The 16301-nt window shown below is 41.6% G+C and overlaps 1 non-coding gene across 1 annotated transcript; it reads right to left on the bottom strand.

The window, feature by feature from the left end:
* Positions 1 to 8261: 8261 nt before the first annotated feature.
* On the bottom strand, positions 8262 to 8398 carry LOC111756331 (small nucleolar RNA SNORA2/SNORA34 family). The gene has a single exon (XR_002790822.1). It is a non-coding gene; the product is annotated as a small nucleolar RNA SNORA2/SNORA34 family (small nucleolar RNA).
* Positions 8399 to 16301: the final 7903 nt, after the last annotated feature.

Genomic DNA, 16301 nt, shown 5'->3' with positions numbered 1-16301 from the left:
AGTGGACCCTCAGCAGACAAGATCCCTTGGGCTTTCAGGCTTTTGGCGCTACCTGCCTGCCTTTTTTTTTTTTTTTTTTTTTTTTTTTTTTTGTCCCTCTACCAACCTACTTCTTTTTTAGTTATTCAACACTGATTCTAGGCCACTCTGTTCTGGGCAGTTGTAAGTACTCAGAAATGGATCTGCCCTTAAAGAGATGGGGAGACAAATTGTAAGCGGGCACTCTTACTGCTCCTGTGAAGCCTGCTTAGCTCAAGCGCTACTTCCTTTGAAAAGTGTCCCCCCCCCCACCGTCTCTGGTGTAACCGTCTATGGTCCTGTGAGCCCCTAAAGTACCTGTGCTTGCTTGGATGTGCCTTCCAATGACACAAGAGGTGTTCATGGGCACGCTAAGTGTTTATTTACTGACCGAACAATTGTCAGCTTTTACCTCCTGTTCCTCTTTCCTGCCACATTCTGGGGATGGCAGTAAGCTCTCTCACTAAAGCTAAGGGGAAAGAAAGAACAGGTAGGGTGGAGGACAAAAGTGGTGGAGTAAAGCAGGCAAAAAAATACAATGTCTGGGATCTGAGGCAGTTGAAAAACAACAATTTAGTGAAGGAAAAAAACAAAGTGCATCTTTGGGAAGCAAGAAAATGCCATGAGGAAAAATAGAAACTGAACACAAAGCAGTTTAAAGAATAAAGCAGTCAAGGGGATTTAGCTCAGCGGCATAAGCACCTGCCTTATAGGCAGGCGGTCGTGAGTTCGATCCCCGGTACCAATAAAAAAAAAGAATAAAGCAGTCTGATGCATCACTAATTCCAGCTCCGAGGGAGTGGGACCCGTCTTCAGCAATATAGCAAAAGACTGGAGGGGGTCTGTAGCTCCAGGGAGAAACAAGGGAGCCAGCCAGCAGCACTGGCCACCGGGAAAGCCCGTGGTTATTATAAACTGCAACTTCAACACCTGTTTTACTCTGAAAATAACTCCCATGTGGCAAGCTGGTGGTGGAAGAATTGCAGTGCACAGCAGATTGTATTTGATGCTGTTTTATCGGGAGCAGTTTTAGCAAGGGGTTAATTGCTTTAAGACTGGGTGACACTTAGGGGTTCTGGAGTCACCATACCGCAGTGACTGTGTGGGAGGCAGACACGGGACAGTTACAGAGAGGGCATGGGCTAGACACAGGCCTGCAGAGAAGGGGAAGCTCAAGGCAGGAAGGGTATGGGGCTCCTGCCCGCTGTGGTGAGAAGCCAGGCTGGTCATGTATGGTCTTCAGAGCTAACTGGGTCAGAAGGTGCTGACACTAAGTCCAGCAGAATACTTAACCCGCCTATCCCTACCCACTGCTGGCAGCCTACAGCCCACGTCCAGCACAGAACTCAAGACCTCCTCGCTTTTTCCATCTGCCAGTGCGATCAGGGAAGCACCCTGGCCGGGGTGGGTGCCACAACCTGGGGTGTATAGACAAAGGCCCTGCAGAGCCGCAGGGCGCCTGGCAAACCCACTAACATAGACTGGGTGAAGAGCTGTGACGTACACGGGGACACAGGAATGGGAGTGTCGGGAGGAGGTGCAGTCCTAGGGCAGACAGGGTGGTGGCCCTGCTGGGTAGGGATGGCAGAGCAGAACTCAGCATCTGCACACACAAATGTGGGCATAGAAACAAAATAGGACTTGGTCCCAACTCGCTGTCCCTCTGCCAAAGCCCATGGATTCCCGTAGCCCATGGGTGCCAGAAGGAAAGCACTCATTCAAAAACAAGAATTTCTTTATCTCGTTGGGTTCCTGGAGCTTTTTAATTTCCTTTTTCCCCTTTTTTTTTTTTTTTTTTTTTAATTGGTACTGGGGATCGCACTCCTGATTGCAAGGCAGGTGCTTATGCCGCTGAGCTAAATCCCCAGCCCCTCCTTTTTCCTTTTAATTTTTTCTTATTTTTTTTACTTTTATCTAGAATTAGATCTAGAATTTATAGAATTATTAATTTTCTGTTATTTCCTAATAGGGTCCTTTCTCACTTTTTTTGTCTTACCTTCCTTTTCTTCATTTTTCAAATTTTACTTTCATTTTCCCCTTCCCATGCTTTCCATTTTATTGGCATTGCTGTTTAAGCTTTTTAGTCTAGATATTTAGTTGACTATGCTATCATCGTTGAATTCTTTTCTGTTAATAGGAGTATGGTTCTATGTAGTACATACTTACTGGCCATCAATATTTTGTTTGTATTATTGTAGACCTTCTATTTCTTTTTTTAAAAATGGTCTCACTATGTGGTTCAGACTGGCCTTGAGCTCACTATGTAGTCTAGGCTGGCCTTGAATTTACAGAGATCATCCTGCTTCAGCCTCCCATGTGCTAGGATTACAGGTCTGCACCACCACTCCTGGCTATTGGAGATCCTTTCTTCTGTTAACGGTGATACAGTTGTAGATTTTATTGGTTTTTATGTTATGTCAGTATCCAGTTTGCCCTTAACTATTGTTGCTATGGCCAAGGTGGCATAATTGTTTGTATTAACTGGTGGGGATTTTTTGGTTGTTGCTTTTTGTTTTTTGTGCTGGAGATGGAACTCTTGAAGCTGAAGCTCCTAGACTCATGACCTTGCACTTGCCACACTATTAATTTTTTTACTGTATCCTGATAATCAGGATATCTGGTTTGTCTTTATGTCATCAACAATACTGCAGTTTATGTCTGGAAAACTGGGAGCTGGGCAATTACACTGCATGCATCCCTCCCCAGATTATCAAAGGTGGCGGATCTTGAGACAGAGGCAGAGGCTTATAGTTGGCCATGCCAACTATAGACCTAACTAGAGACCTATCCATATTAGCAACAATTCTTTCCACTATAATACACTCACAGTCCTCAGCTGTGCATACACCACATGGAAAAAAGGCAACAAAATGTCTCCCAAAACTGAACTCCCCTGAGTTAGTAACTTTTCTCAATGTTGAGACAAAATACCTGACAGTTAACCTGAAAGTTAAAGGACAAAAGACGTATTTCAGTTCGGGTTCCTAGGGTTCCAGTCCTTAGACACCTGGCTCCAAGGCCAGGTGCCTTGGCAGAGGGGAAAACAGTCCATGGCAGGGCCGGCAAAAGGCAGCAAGTAGTAGCAGTTAACCCGCTTCTCGTTTATCCTATCCAAGCTACCAGCCTTTTGGGCAGTGCTACCCAGAGCTATGCTAATTCCAATCAGTGCACTAATTTAGTGCTGTGCACCCTGAATCCCAGTATCACACTCCCCAGGTCCAACCAACTCCAAAAAGCCCCAATTATGAATGTATGAGGCTTTGGTAGGACATTTAGATACAAGCCATAACACCCCCAAAGTTCATTCAGGGGCATTAATGTAGATAAAGTCAAAAGCCACAGTTGAGGGGGCTGGGGATTTAGCTCAGCGGCATAAGCGCCTGCCTTGCAAGTAGGCAGTCGTGAGTTCGATCCCTGGTACCGGTAAAAACCGAAAAAGACAAAAAAAAAAAAAAAGACACAGTTGAATTACATAGTCATAAAAGAAGAAACAAAAATATCTAAAAGGTGCTCAGTGAGCTCAAAGGTGACATATAGGACGGATTTAAAATGTTCATTGAGTTTACAGAAGATACTAATGCAAAACCAGTGGAGCTAAACAAACTGATACAAAATATGAATGACCAGTCTAGCAAAGAAAGTGCATGAAAAGCTTCTTAGCAAATCCTGGAAATAAAAAAATTCTGTTAAAGGATTCACTAACTGTGGGGTAGAGAAGCAGACCTCATCAGGAGGTGATCCATGCCTGGAAACTAGCACTATGCATAGGTCACTGCCAGAGTGGGGACAGCCAGACCCAAGCCTCTCTTCATGAGACAGTGCCATTCCTGAACTGGAGGGAGAGAACAAGGCCTCACCAGGAAGCAATGCCCGCCTGGAAACCATATCACTTTCATTGTTTTGTTGGGCTGGGTTTTATTCTCTTTTGTTTGATTATGTTAAATCTGATGGCATGAGCAGCTAATTAAAAGATAGCAAGACATCCATTTTGGATTTACTATTGGCTTCTTTTGAAGTCCTTTGTTGCATTCATTGCTTTGCTGTTATTTGTATTCTATTCTGTCCTGTTTGATTTTTACTATGTCCAAAGGTATCTGTGGCTATTTTGAAGACAGCAAAAGGCATTATGGTAACCATTGTTGATTTTGTAAGGTTTTTAAGTCCTGTATCACCTATACTGGTTTGTTTTGTTATGTTTTGTTTTGTTTGGTACTGGGGATCAAACTCAAAACCTCACACTTGCCAGGCAGGCGTTTATGCCTCTGACCTAAATCCCCAGCATTATACTGCTTTATTTTGATTGGTTTTATTCTGATTTATTTTCCTTGGTTTTATCCACTTTAAAATTTAAAAAAAAGCTCTGTTGAAGGTATGGGCATCAGAAGTGACCAGTGTAGGAGCTCAGCGGCACAAGCACCTGCCTTGCAAGCAGGCGGTCGTGAGTTCGATCCCCGGTACCGATAAAAATGAAAAAGACAAAAAAAAAAAAAAAAAAGTGACCAGTGTGAGCAGGGCATGGTGGTGCACTCCTGTAATCCCAGCACTTGGGGGGCTGGAGGATCCTTGCAAATTTGAGAGCAGCCTGTGCTACAAAGTGAGCTCAAGGCCAGCCTAAACTGCATACTGAGACCCTGTCTCAAAAAAAAAAAAAAAAAAAAAAAAAAAAAAAAAAAGAAAGAAAAAGAAAAAAGAAAACAAGTGGCCATTATGAGGATAGTGTGTCAGCACCAGAAGACAGGGTGAAAGCGTACTCAGAAACACCTTAGAATGATATCATTTAAATCATTTTCCGTAAGGAAAGGATCTTAAAAGCAGTTAGAGAAAAGCAGTGAACACTTAGAAAGGTAAACCTATTAGGGTTACATCAGACTTCTCAGCACAAACCCTAAAGGTCAGGAGAGCTTGGACTGAAGTGTTTCAACTCCTAGAAGAAAATAACTTCAAACGGAGCCTAGTATCCTGCAAAACTACCTTTCATAGTTGATAGAGCACCTAAAGAAATTCATGTCGGGTGTGGTGGTGGAGGCTTAGATCAGAGGATCACTGCAAGTTCAAGGCTACTATGCACTACATACTGAGTTCAAGGTCATCCTGAACTGTACAGTGAGACCCTACCTTGAAAAGAAAAAAGAAATCCATGAAAAAAAAAAAGAAATTTATGATGCCAAATCACTCCAAAAAAAATTCTCAAGGATAACCTACAAAAAAGGTGACAATGCCAAGAACTGTAGCAGAGTAAATATGAGATAGGGCAAGGACTTAACACAAAAGTGAAAAAATCAAATGAGCAACAGAAAAATAATGCAATGACAGGAATAAGTCAGTAACTTTCAGTAATAACTCACCATGAATGATCTCTTCCCCAATCAAAAGACAGAATAGCAGACTGGGTCCAAAAACAAAAGTTAATGGTGTACTGTATATAAAAGACACATTTAATAAAAAATAAATTCACAAACAATCAGAGGCTGGAGGACAATGTTTCATGCAACAAGAGCCTGAGAACAAATGGAAGTAGCTATTCCATTTTCAATGAGGACTTCAAGCCAAAACTGAAGAGTGGAAGGTTACTCTACATTGGTTAAGGGAACAGTTCAGTTCAACAAGATAACAGTTACAAACGTACGCACTGAATAGGGGCTCAGATTCATAAGCACAACTAGATATAAAAGATCAGATAAAAGGGCATGGTGGTTCACTGTAATTCTAACACTGGAGAGTCTAGGGCAGGAGGATCACTGTGAGTTTGGAGCCAGTCTGGGCTATATAGTTCAAGGTCAGCCTGCCTACACAGTGAGACCCTGTCTCAAAAAAAAAAAAAAATCAACACAATTATAGGGGGGAACTCGGTATCACAAACAGATCAGCTAGAGAAGAAATCAAATAGCAGAGTTCAACCACGCCTTCAACAAATGGATTTAATAGATATCTATAGTGTTCCACCTAGCAACAGCAGAATATACATTCTTCTGAGCAGCACATAAGATCCATGAGACAGGAATAAATAAATAAATCAAAATTATGCCACACATATTACCAGATCATAGTACAATGGAACTAGAAATAAATGGTAAAAAAAAATCACAGACTATAGGAACACATGGCGATTAAGCAATACACAGGTTAAGCAAGTCATTAGAATAATTAATGGCACGTGGAATAAATCAAGGAAGCAATTAGTTTCTAGAATCATGTAGTAAGCCAGTACAACATGCTAACAGCCATGGGACACAGTGAAGATGTGCAGGCTTAGAAGTCTACAGCTGTACCTGCTCACATCAGAAACGCAGAGCAAGCCCAAATAATCTAATGATGCACCTCAAGGTCCTAGAAAAACAAGGACAATCCAAGTCCAAAGCTGGCACAAGCAAGGAAATTATAAAGATCAGAACACAAAGAAACTGAGATGAAAGTACAGAGTCAGTGAGTGAGAGAGCTGGTAATTTTTTTTACCGGGTATTGAACTCACAACCTCGTGCTTGCCATGCAGGCACTTATACCGCTGAGCTAAATCCCCAACAAGAGCTGGTTCTTCAAAAGAATAAAATAGACAAATTGTTGGGCAGTTTTACCCCCCCCAAATGGAAAGAAAAGACCCAAATCAATACAATTAGAAAGGAAAAAGGCAAAAATCACAGACACTACCAAAATCCAGAAGATTACTAATTGCTTTGAAAACCTATACGCCAGTAAATTAGAGAGTCTAGAAAAAAACGGGTAGATTCCTAGATGATGCTAGGTATGGCAATACGTGCCTGTAATCCCATACTCCTGAGGCTAAGGCAGGAGGATTGCCATGAGTTTGAAACCAGCCCGGGCTACAAAACTGAGTTCAAGGCCAGCCTGAATTGCATAGTGAAACCCTATCTCAAAAAGACCTCCCCGCAAAAAGTTAATTACTAAAACATCAAGAAAATATAAAAATCCTGAATAATCCAGTAATAGGCAATGAAACTAAAGTAATAATAAACAATGTACCAACTAAGAAAATCCCAGGACTCACCATATTCACCATTGAATTCTACAATAACTATAGCGAAGATCTACTGCTAATTCTCTTAAGACTCTTTAATGGAATTCAAAAGGAAAGATTACTTTCAAACTCATTCTTACAGTCTCAATTCCAAAACCAGACAGTGGCAAAACTAAAAAAAGGAAAAATATAGATCAATCTCTTTAATGAATGTAGATGAAAAAGATCCTCGTCAAGACACTGGCAGCCGAGTGTGGTGGCACAAGCCTGTAATCCCAACACTCAGGAAGCTGAGGCAGGAAGATGTCCATGAGCTTGAGGCCAACCTAGGCTGCATAGTGAGTTCCAAGGCCAACCTGAACAACATAGTGAGAATGCGTCTAAAAAACAAAACAAAACAAATAATAGCCAAAACCACTGGCAAAAAAAAATGTAACAAATCACTAAAAGGTTCATCAATCTTGACCAAGTAGGCTTTATCCCAAGAATGTAAGGATGGTTCACTGTGTTCAAATCAGTAAGTGTAATGCATCACAGAAACATAAATGAGGACAAAAAATCACATGATCATCTCAAGAGACAAAAGTAATCTCAGAAAATCCAACATCCAGTTTTGATTTTTTAGAAAAGCTGAAGAAAGTAGATATAGAAGACTTTATCTCAAAAACCCATTTATGGCGTATTTACTGCCAACATATTAAATGAAGAAAAGTCAGTAACAATACAGGAGTGTCTACTATCACCACTCTTGTTCAATACAGTACTCAAGACATTTACTTATTATTTTTTAGTACTCAAAACTTCATTTTTTTAATTTTAAAAAATTTTTATTTTAAAGGGGGTAAAATTAAACAGAACAAAATAGGACATAAGAAAGCAATGTTAAAAAAAAAAAAAAAGCAATGTAAGAGATATAAATTTCAAAGCTAGACGACCTGAGATCTTCACTGTCTATCATATTGTCTCTTGTTTTCTTCCAAATAGTTGTCCATATCTTCACATACAGAGAATTCATACAAAACAACATAGTATAAAACTGATCCAAATAGAATGAGGAAGGCAATTTAGGTCTTCAAACACAGGCAATAGGGAAGTCACCAATGGCTGTCATAGAGTCTCTCGTTCTCTTCAAAATAGCTGTCCATACTTTCACGTGTATTGAAGTTCAACAAAACAAAATAGGCAGGGGAGGAGGGGTTGCTTGGTTTCCCAGCGCTCCAGCCTGCCACGCTCACAACCGCTGGGTGGGTGGGTGTGGGTTGCGAGTTGCTTCAAGCTGTTTCTAATGAATTGACCATTTCACTGTCCAAGTTCTGAAATGGCCAACAGACCATAGAAAGACATCTCTTTAGGCTCCTGCTTGAAACCAACAGCATCAGGAAGCTGCCGGCCTTGATTCAGGGCCAAGTGCTCAAAACTTTAGACAGAGCAATTGGACAAGAGAAAGAAATAAAAGGGATATGTATAGGAAAATAAATCAAATTAGTCCATCTGTAAGTTTGCTACAGTTATAAGAATTTCAATATTGCTAAAAATTCCAAATCCAAGTCTTCTCCAGAGTGTAAGGCAAACATTTAGCTGCAAGCCCCTGTACAAACATTTCCAACATTCAATGGCACAAGATGATCATTTTCATTCCAAAAGTTACAAATGGAGATACAAAGGATTGGGACCAAAGCAAGTCCAAGATCCAGCAGGGCAAACATTGAATCCTATAGTTCATGTCCAGCTTCTGAAGCAGTCTCTGGCAAATCGTGAGCTCCAAGCCTGTGTGGTTCCACCCCTATGGCACTTCTGATGCTTACAGCTCCCACAGCTTCTCTCTTAGGCCAGCTTTGCTTCCTCCTTGAAGTTTTCCTTAGAGGACCCATATTCCTGGATTTTCCAAACTTCTGGGGACTCCACTGCACCTTTGGCTTCACACTCTGTCCTCTCCGGCAGGCAGACTGCCTGGTCTCCCCGGCTTCTGAACTCGGGGTAGAAGTTGCCTTAACCCCATAACTCTTGCATTCTGCATGTATCTAAAACCAGTACCACAAAGATGATGCCAAGGTCTGCTGCCAGCTGGAGCAGCAGCCAGCCTTTCCTCTCTTGGCTATAGGGGTTGAGTGCCTGGATGGCTCGGCACTCTGAATCCAATTCTGAGAAACAAATTCTCTATGCTGCCCCCAGTCTGGAGCATGATGCTCTGCAGCTTTCCCCTCAAAGCAGTCTTTCACTTCTGCAGTTTTGAGGCTAAGGTAGAGTCTTGCTGCTGCTTGTGATAACCCTCAGGCCATCTTCTCTGTTCCCTCTCAGCAATCAAGATTTCAGCTCTATCTTTGCAGTCCACAGTTTTACTGGAGCTTCTTTTCTAGCCAAACTCACATTTTAAATCACCCTGCTGGGCTCTTTGCTCTTGATTTTCAACATAGATCTAGCTAAAAGCCCCCAACAGTAGCCATGCCACTGCCTCAACATTAGACTACCTTGAATTTTTTTGTTTTGTTTTGTTTTGTTTGCCTTTTTTGAGACGGAATCTTGCTATGCAGTTCAGGCTGGCCTTGAGCTTACTTTGTAGCCCAGGCTGGTCTCGAACTCACAATGATCCTCCTGCCTCAGCCTCCCGAGTGTTGGGATTACAGGCATGAGCCACTATGCCTGGCTCCGACCAGTTTGAAATTCCTTCTGCCACATTAATTACTCTGCCACCTTTAATCTTAGTCTCAGGCAAAGTTTCCTGGCACAAGAAAACACAGAGAAACTTTCTGCTAATCCATAACACACATCAACTGGAGTCCAGCACCCATTGTAGTCTTCCCACAGAAGCCTCCTGAGTCTGGACTATACCAGCAGGATTTCTATCAGCCTTCTAGTTTTCTGAGCTCTGACCAGAATCTCCCTTACAGAACAGCCCAAGGCATCCCAACTTTTCTCTTTCAGGTGACTTTTTTTTTTTTTTTTTTTTTTTTTGTCTTTTTGGGATAGGGTCAACACTATGCAGTTCAGGCTGGCTTTGAGCTCACTTTGTGGCCCAGGCAGGTTTTGAATGCACAATGATCCTCCTGCCTCAGCCTCCCAGGTGCTGGGATTACAAGCATGTGTCACGTCTGGCTTCAAGTGACATTTTTGAATCTTTCCAAACTCTTCTAACAAGCCATTCTCAAAGACTCTTGAACCACATGGTCAGGTACAGTTACATCAATGATTTCTACTCCGCTGGTACCAAATTCTGTTTCTCTCTTTGCTGAGACAAAATACCCAACACCCAAAATTAAGGAAGGAAATGTTTATTAAGGTCACAGTTTGTGGAGGTTTGTTCTGTAATCAGCAGGTACTAAGGCAGGGTGGCCTGGCACAGGGGCAATAATTTAAGGCAGTGGAAGACAGCAAAAGCTGCAAGAGCTAAAAGTGGGAAGAACAAGCCTCTTCTCCTCCCTTATATTGTAAACAAGTTACCCTCCCCAGGGCAGATGTAGCACCCACACCACCTCTGTGCCATTGTCTTGCACAGGCTAAGGATGTTTACAAAATGAGGACTGTGGCTCTGTTCTCCATGCTCTGTGCAGAGTCCCTTAGTTAAACTTCTAAACTTCTCAAGATGACACAAGGTATCAACCATTAAAAAAAGATACAAAATCAACACAAAGAATCAATACTGTTCTCCTACACCAATGATGAACTCAGAACGAAATTAGGAAAACAATACCATTTGCAACACCATCAAGAAAAATTAAATACTTAGTAATTAAGGGGGGAAACAAAAGATCTTTATTATGAAGCTGTAGTACTCTGCAAAAGCAATTTGAAGAGGACACTGGAAGATGGAAAGATATCCTCTCTTCCTAGATAGGCAGAGCCAATATTATCAAAATGGTCATACTTCCATAACTGATATATAACTTCCTAAAAGTTATTTAAAAAATCCATGAGAAAAAATCCTAATATTCATATGGAACCAGAGAAGACTCAGACTATTGAAAGCAATCCTGGGTAGCCGGATGTGGTAGTACACACCTGTAATCCCAGCATTCAAGAGGCTGAGGCAGGAGGATTGCTGAGAGTTCATACATAGCGAACTACACAGCAAGACTCTGTTTTAAAAAAAAAAGTTTCAGGGCTGGGTATTTAGCTCAGCAGCATAAGCACCTGCCTTGCAAGCAGGCGGTCATGAGTTCAATCCCTGGTACCAATAGAAAAAGAAAAACAAAAACAAAAAAAAGTTTCCAGAACAGATAATGTGAAACAACTCTAGGCATATTCAGCTATTTGATCTTAAACAAAAAGGCCAAAAAATATAGTCTCTGTAGACAAATAGTGCTGGTAAAACTGGCTACACACATGCAGAAGATTGAATCTAGACCTGTATTTTTCACCATGTACTACACTAAAATAAAAATGGACTGAACATCTAAATAGTAAGACAAAAGCACCTAATCACCTGGAAGATAAAATAGGTAAAACTCTTGAAGACCTGGCATAGATAAGGACTTTCTGAACAGAACCCCAATTGCACAAATAACATCAAGAATCAACAAATGGGTTCATATCAAATTAAGAAAACTTCTGCACATCAAAGGAAACAACCACTAGAGCGAAGAGACAACCTGAAGAATGGGAAAAAATTTTGCCAGCTATTCTTCAGACCAAGGGCTAATATCTAGAATACATAAAGAACTCAAGAAAATTAGACCCCCCAATAAAAGACCTAATAAAAAAATGGGCAACAGAAATGAATAGATGCTTGTCAGAAGAGAAAGTTCAAATGACCAATAAATACATGAAAATATGTTTAACATTTCTGGTCATTAGAAAAACAGAAATTGAAGCAATACTGAGATGGAAATCTTACTTGAGAAAGAATGGCTATCATCAAGAAATCAAATAATAAAAATGGTGGCGAGGCTGTGGAGGGAAAGAGCCCTTCTATGTGACTGGTGGGAATGTAATGTAGTACAAACATCATAGAAATCAGTGTGGAGATTCGTGAGAAAAACAGAAATTCCATTTGACTTAGATATTCGCTTCTGTGTTCCCACAAGAGACAGAGACACCATATCTCAGTGATACGTGCATACCCGTGTTTACAGCAGCAGCTAAGTCTTGGAAGCTGCCCACATGTCCGTTAACAGATGAACAAATAAAGTATGGGATTTATACACAACAGAGGACTCACTCTGCCACGAAGAAGGATAAAGTTGTATCATTTGTAGAAAATGGATACACCTTGAGACCATAATGTTAAACGAAGTAAGTCAGACAGTCAGGCTTGAATACTACATAGTTTCTTTAATGTGAAAAACTCAAAATATAAATAAAGAGCAAAATAAAAGGTACATGATAGAAAAAAGAGAGGTAGATATTTTGCAAAAGGAAAAGGACCAAGAGATGGAGGAAGGGGGTAGAGGGGAAATAAATAGAATGAAGATTTGCTCTGTGCACGTACCAGTTTCAAACGATGGATGTAATCATTGTACACTCCAAACACACACTGAGAAAAAATTAAAAAACAAACAGGTGGCATCACAGAGCAAGGCCAAAGTGTGAGGTCAGGGCCTGGGCACACCTGTTACTGCTGCCCGTTTTAAGTGCGTCCTTGGGCTGGGACCTCCCCGTGGGTTCCCAGGCAGAGAACAATGCCTGAGAGAGTGCAAAAGTGCCAAGCTGGCTTTCAGACTCCATACAGGTGGGGAGAAGGGGAGAGGGGGGAGGATTCATCTGTGCACATGCTTACTCTCTCATTTCTTCACTAAGAGTCTTCTGAGTCATAAGGCTTCCATTTTTGTTCATTTTATTCCCCTCCAACAGGCAGTAAGCCAAGAGAACCCTATTTGAAGGTATTGAAGGTAGATGGATAGATAGATAGATAGATAGATAGATAGATAATTTCTTTTGGATGCCAGTTTTGCTACATTCCTTAGGCTGAGCTCAAATTTCCAATCCTCCTGCCTCAGCCTTTTTGGTGTGCAGGGATTACAGGTGTTTGCCACCACACCTGGCTCTGAGCTGTCTTTGGTTTTGGTTCTGGTTTGTGGCACTGTTTTACATGTTTTTTTTTTTTTTTTATCAGTACTGGGGATCGAACTCATGAACGCCTGCTCGCAAGGCAGGTACTTATGCCACTGAGCTAAATCCCCAGCCCCTTGTGGCACTGTTTTAAGACATGGTCTTGCTGTATAGTTCAGGTTCACCTTGAACTTGCAGTGATCTTCCTTCCTCAGTGTCCTTAGGGCTGGGATTATGGGCACGCACTGCCACACCTGGACCAGCTATCGTCACAAATCTGTCGTAAACAGACCATTCATCCACAGAGCAGTGACTCCTGCGGTCCCAGAGCCCCATTACACGTCGGTCAGTCTTGTGTGTGCTGTTGGCCCCAGCGCAGGCACCAAATTGGGTATCATGAGCCTGTCTTTTGTGGTGTGTGAGGGGCATTTGGGAGACCAAAAGGAACAGGAGCCGGGGGCTTTTCCCTTTGACTCCTTTCTTTTCTCCCTTGAATGTGAGCTCAAGGAGGCCAGAAGGTCTTAGCCTGTTTTGATTGGTTCTGTGTCCCTGATGCCCAGCACATGGCTGGTCCACAGTGGTCACTCCATAAACATTTGCTGAGTGAATGAAGGAATGAATGAACTTCCTCCTCTTGATCATTCATTCATCCAGTTGTCCATCCTGCAGCTCCTGATGGCACCTAGGACCTCACTGCCTGGGAGCAGGAGCTTCCCACTTGATAGACACCAGCCAAGACAAGGCCCGAGGAGGGACCCAGTGCAGAGATGGAAAGGAGCATTCTGAGGGCCAACTCCAAGTGGCAGGCTCCCATGGGCACACAGCATGAAGCTGGGAGGTCCCAGTCCAAAACAGATGCGTTTGTAATCATTCCCCTCTGGCCTCGCTGCCTGACCCCCAGGCACGGATGTCGGAATGGGCCTGGAGTGGAATGATGTAGGGGCACATGGTGGGCCCTGGGTGCAGAGCCCGGGGAGTCAGCAGGACTTGAGTTCTGACCCTGTTCAACTGGCCTGGCTGTGCTGGGGACAAATCTGTCGGATGCCATCATCTGTACAGTGCAGGGACAATGGCGCCCTCTCCCTGGCATGGCAAAAAGACCGCACCAGGTAGGGGCCACTGCCTGGAAGTGTGAGACCAGAATAGCTAAGCGCTATTGTTTATTTTAATGCGATACAAGTGGATTGTAATAAAGAAAATATTAAAAATACTCTCCATGAAAAATTTAAATTTCATAACAAAATTATTAGAGGATAGCCATAGTTCATATACTATGAATCGTGACCTTAAAAGACTGGACAAAATGTTACTCAGAGTACAAGTCTAAAAAAAAAGACTCTCCTTTACAAAAAAGAAACAAAGAACAAAATTTTCTTCTCACTGAATGAAAAGAAACTAGCAGTATAAATGAAACAAGTTAGCATATATCTTAAAATACATTTCAAACAATGGAATAGATAATTTGGGGATTATTTGAATTTTTCTCTATTTCCTATTTACCTATCCATATATATGTAGTATTTATATATAGTTTAGTATGTTTTGTTTTGTTTTTTGTCTTTTTCCTTTTTATTGGTACCGGGGATCAAACTCATGACTGCCTGCTTGCAAGGCAGGCGCTTATGCCACTGAGCTAAATCCCCAGCACCAGTTTAGTATGTTTTAAACTACATATAATATGTAGCTTTTTGAGGAATCTCTATGCTGATTTCCATAGTGATTGGTACCAGGCATGCATATATATATATTGGGGACCACAAATTACCAATGACTGGTTTTACATACTTCCCTAAGGAATGAACAGAGGCTTGGGATTATTGGTATCACCCTTTTGAGATTTCACATTATCTTGTTAGAGGTGGGTCATCCTCTCCCACCTATTAAAGACTAAAACTAAGCCTAAGACCAAGCCCAAGCCCAAGCCCACTAAGACTGCTAAAACTAAAGATGTGCCAGGGCAAGCTCTTCATTATTTTAAGATCACGATGGCCCTCAGAGTCATCTGATAATCCTCTCCTCAGTCAGTAAATGCTGAGGTTCTGGCTGCCTCTGCCTCGTGGCCTTTTGTTCCTCATGAACAACTGTTCCTCTCGGACCCCTGCTGTACTGCCCCTTTGTGTGTTGTTCTTCCTTTTTTATTTTTCTTTTCTTTCTTCTTTTTTTTCAATAGAACTCTGGGACACTCCACTGCTAAGCTACTTTCCCCCTACACCCCTTTTTTTTCAAATTCATTTTATCGCAAAGAGAAAAAAAATAATAAAAGAAGAAAGAAAACAAACACTCTTTCTACCTTTCTTTCTTTTTTTTCTTTTTTTCCCCCTGTGGCCATAACACCTCGCAGGAGATTGCAGCTCACTGCAGGAGTCCCTGATATATACAGAGAGACAGAGAATACGTATATTTAGGATTGTGATTGTAGTCACCTAGCATATACACACAGGCAGACGCCCCCATACATATGGCGAGAGATTCTCATATAAAAGCAACCATGTGACATTTAAGCTTGTAGGTCTGATTTAATGATTTATCTCACTTAACATGTTCTCTTAGCAAGTTGCATCCATTTGCCTATGAATACCTCAGTTTATCCTTTTTTCTTTATGGCACAGTAGCACTGCACTGTGAGTAAATACATCTTCCTTATCCATTCATCTGTTGGTGGATGTGGACTAGCTAGCATACACTGTGCTGCTATAAACATGAGTATGCATGAATCACTGTAATATGAAGATTTTAACTCTTTTGGGACGATGTCTAGAAGGGAAATAGCTGGATCAAATGGAATCTCTAGTTTTAGTTTTTGAGAAATCTCCAACTGATTTCCATAATGGTTGTACTAGTTTACATTCCCACCAGCAATGTAGAAGAGTTACTCTTTTTGTCTTTTGGAGACAGGGTTTCACTATGCAGTTCAGGCTGACCTTGAATTCACTATGTAGACAAGGCTGGCCTTGAACTCATGGCAATCTTCCTATCTCAGCCTCCTTAGTTCTCGGATTACAAGCCTGTGCCACCATGCCTGGTTACTTGATATTTTTTATGACAGCCAAGGAAATACTGTTTAAATAACAACTTCATTATTGAAAAGGGCCCCCACATACTATAAAATGTAGCTCTCTAAAGTGTGGAATTTAGGGTTGGCATTGCTCAGGGTTAGAGCACTTGCTTAACATGTACAAGACACTGGATTCAAATCCCTTCCAGAATAAAAGTGTGCAATTGAGGGTTTATTTACATAATTGTGCAACCACCACTATTACTTTAGGCATTTTTGTAGTTCAAAAGAAATGGCATACCCATTAGCAGTCACCCTGTTGCCCCCTTC

Source organism: Cavia porcellus, unplaced genomic scaffold, assembly GCF_034190915.1.
Source record: "Cavia porcellus strain 051 isolate PalLab524CR breed Dunkin Hartley unplaced genomic scaffold, mCavPor4.1 scaffold_17, whole genome shotgun sequence".
NCBI classification, from domain to species: domain Eukaryota; kingdom Metazoa; phylum Chordata; class Mammalia; order Rodentia; family Caviidae; genus Cavia; species Cavia porcellus.
Note: the sequence above shows the minus strand (reverse complement) of the source record. Positions and strands in the feature narration are given on the sequence as shown.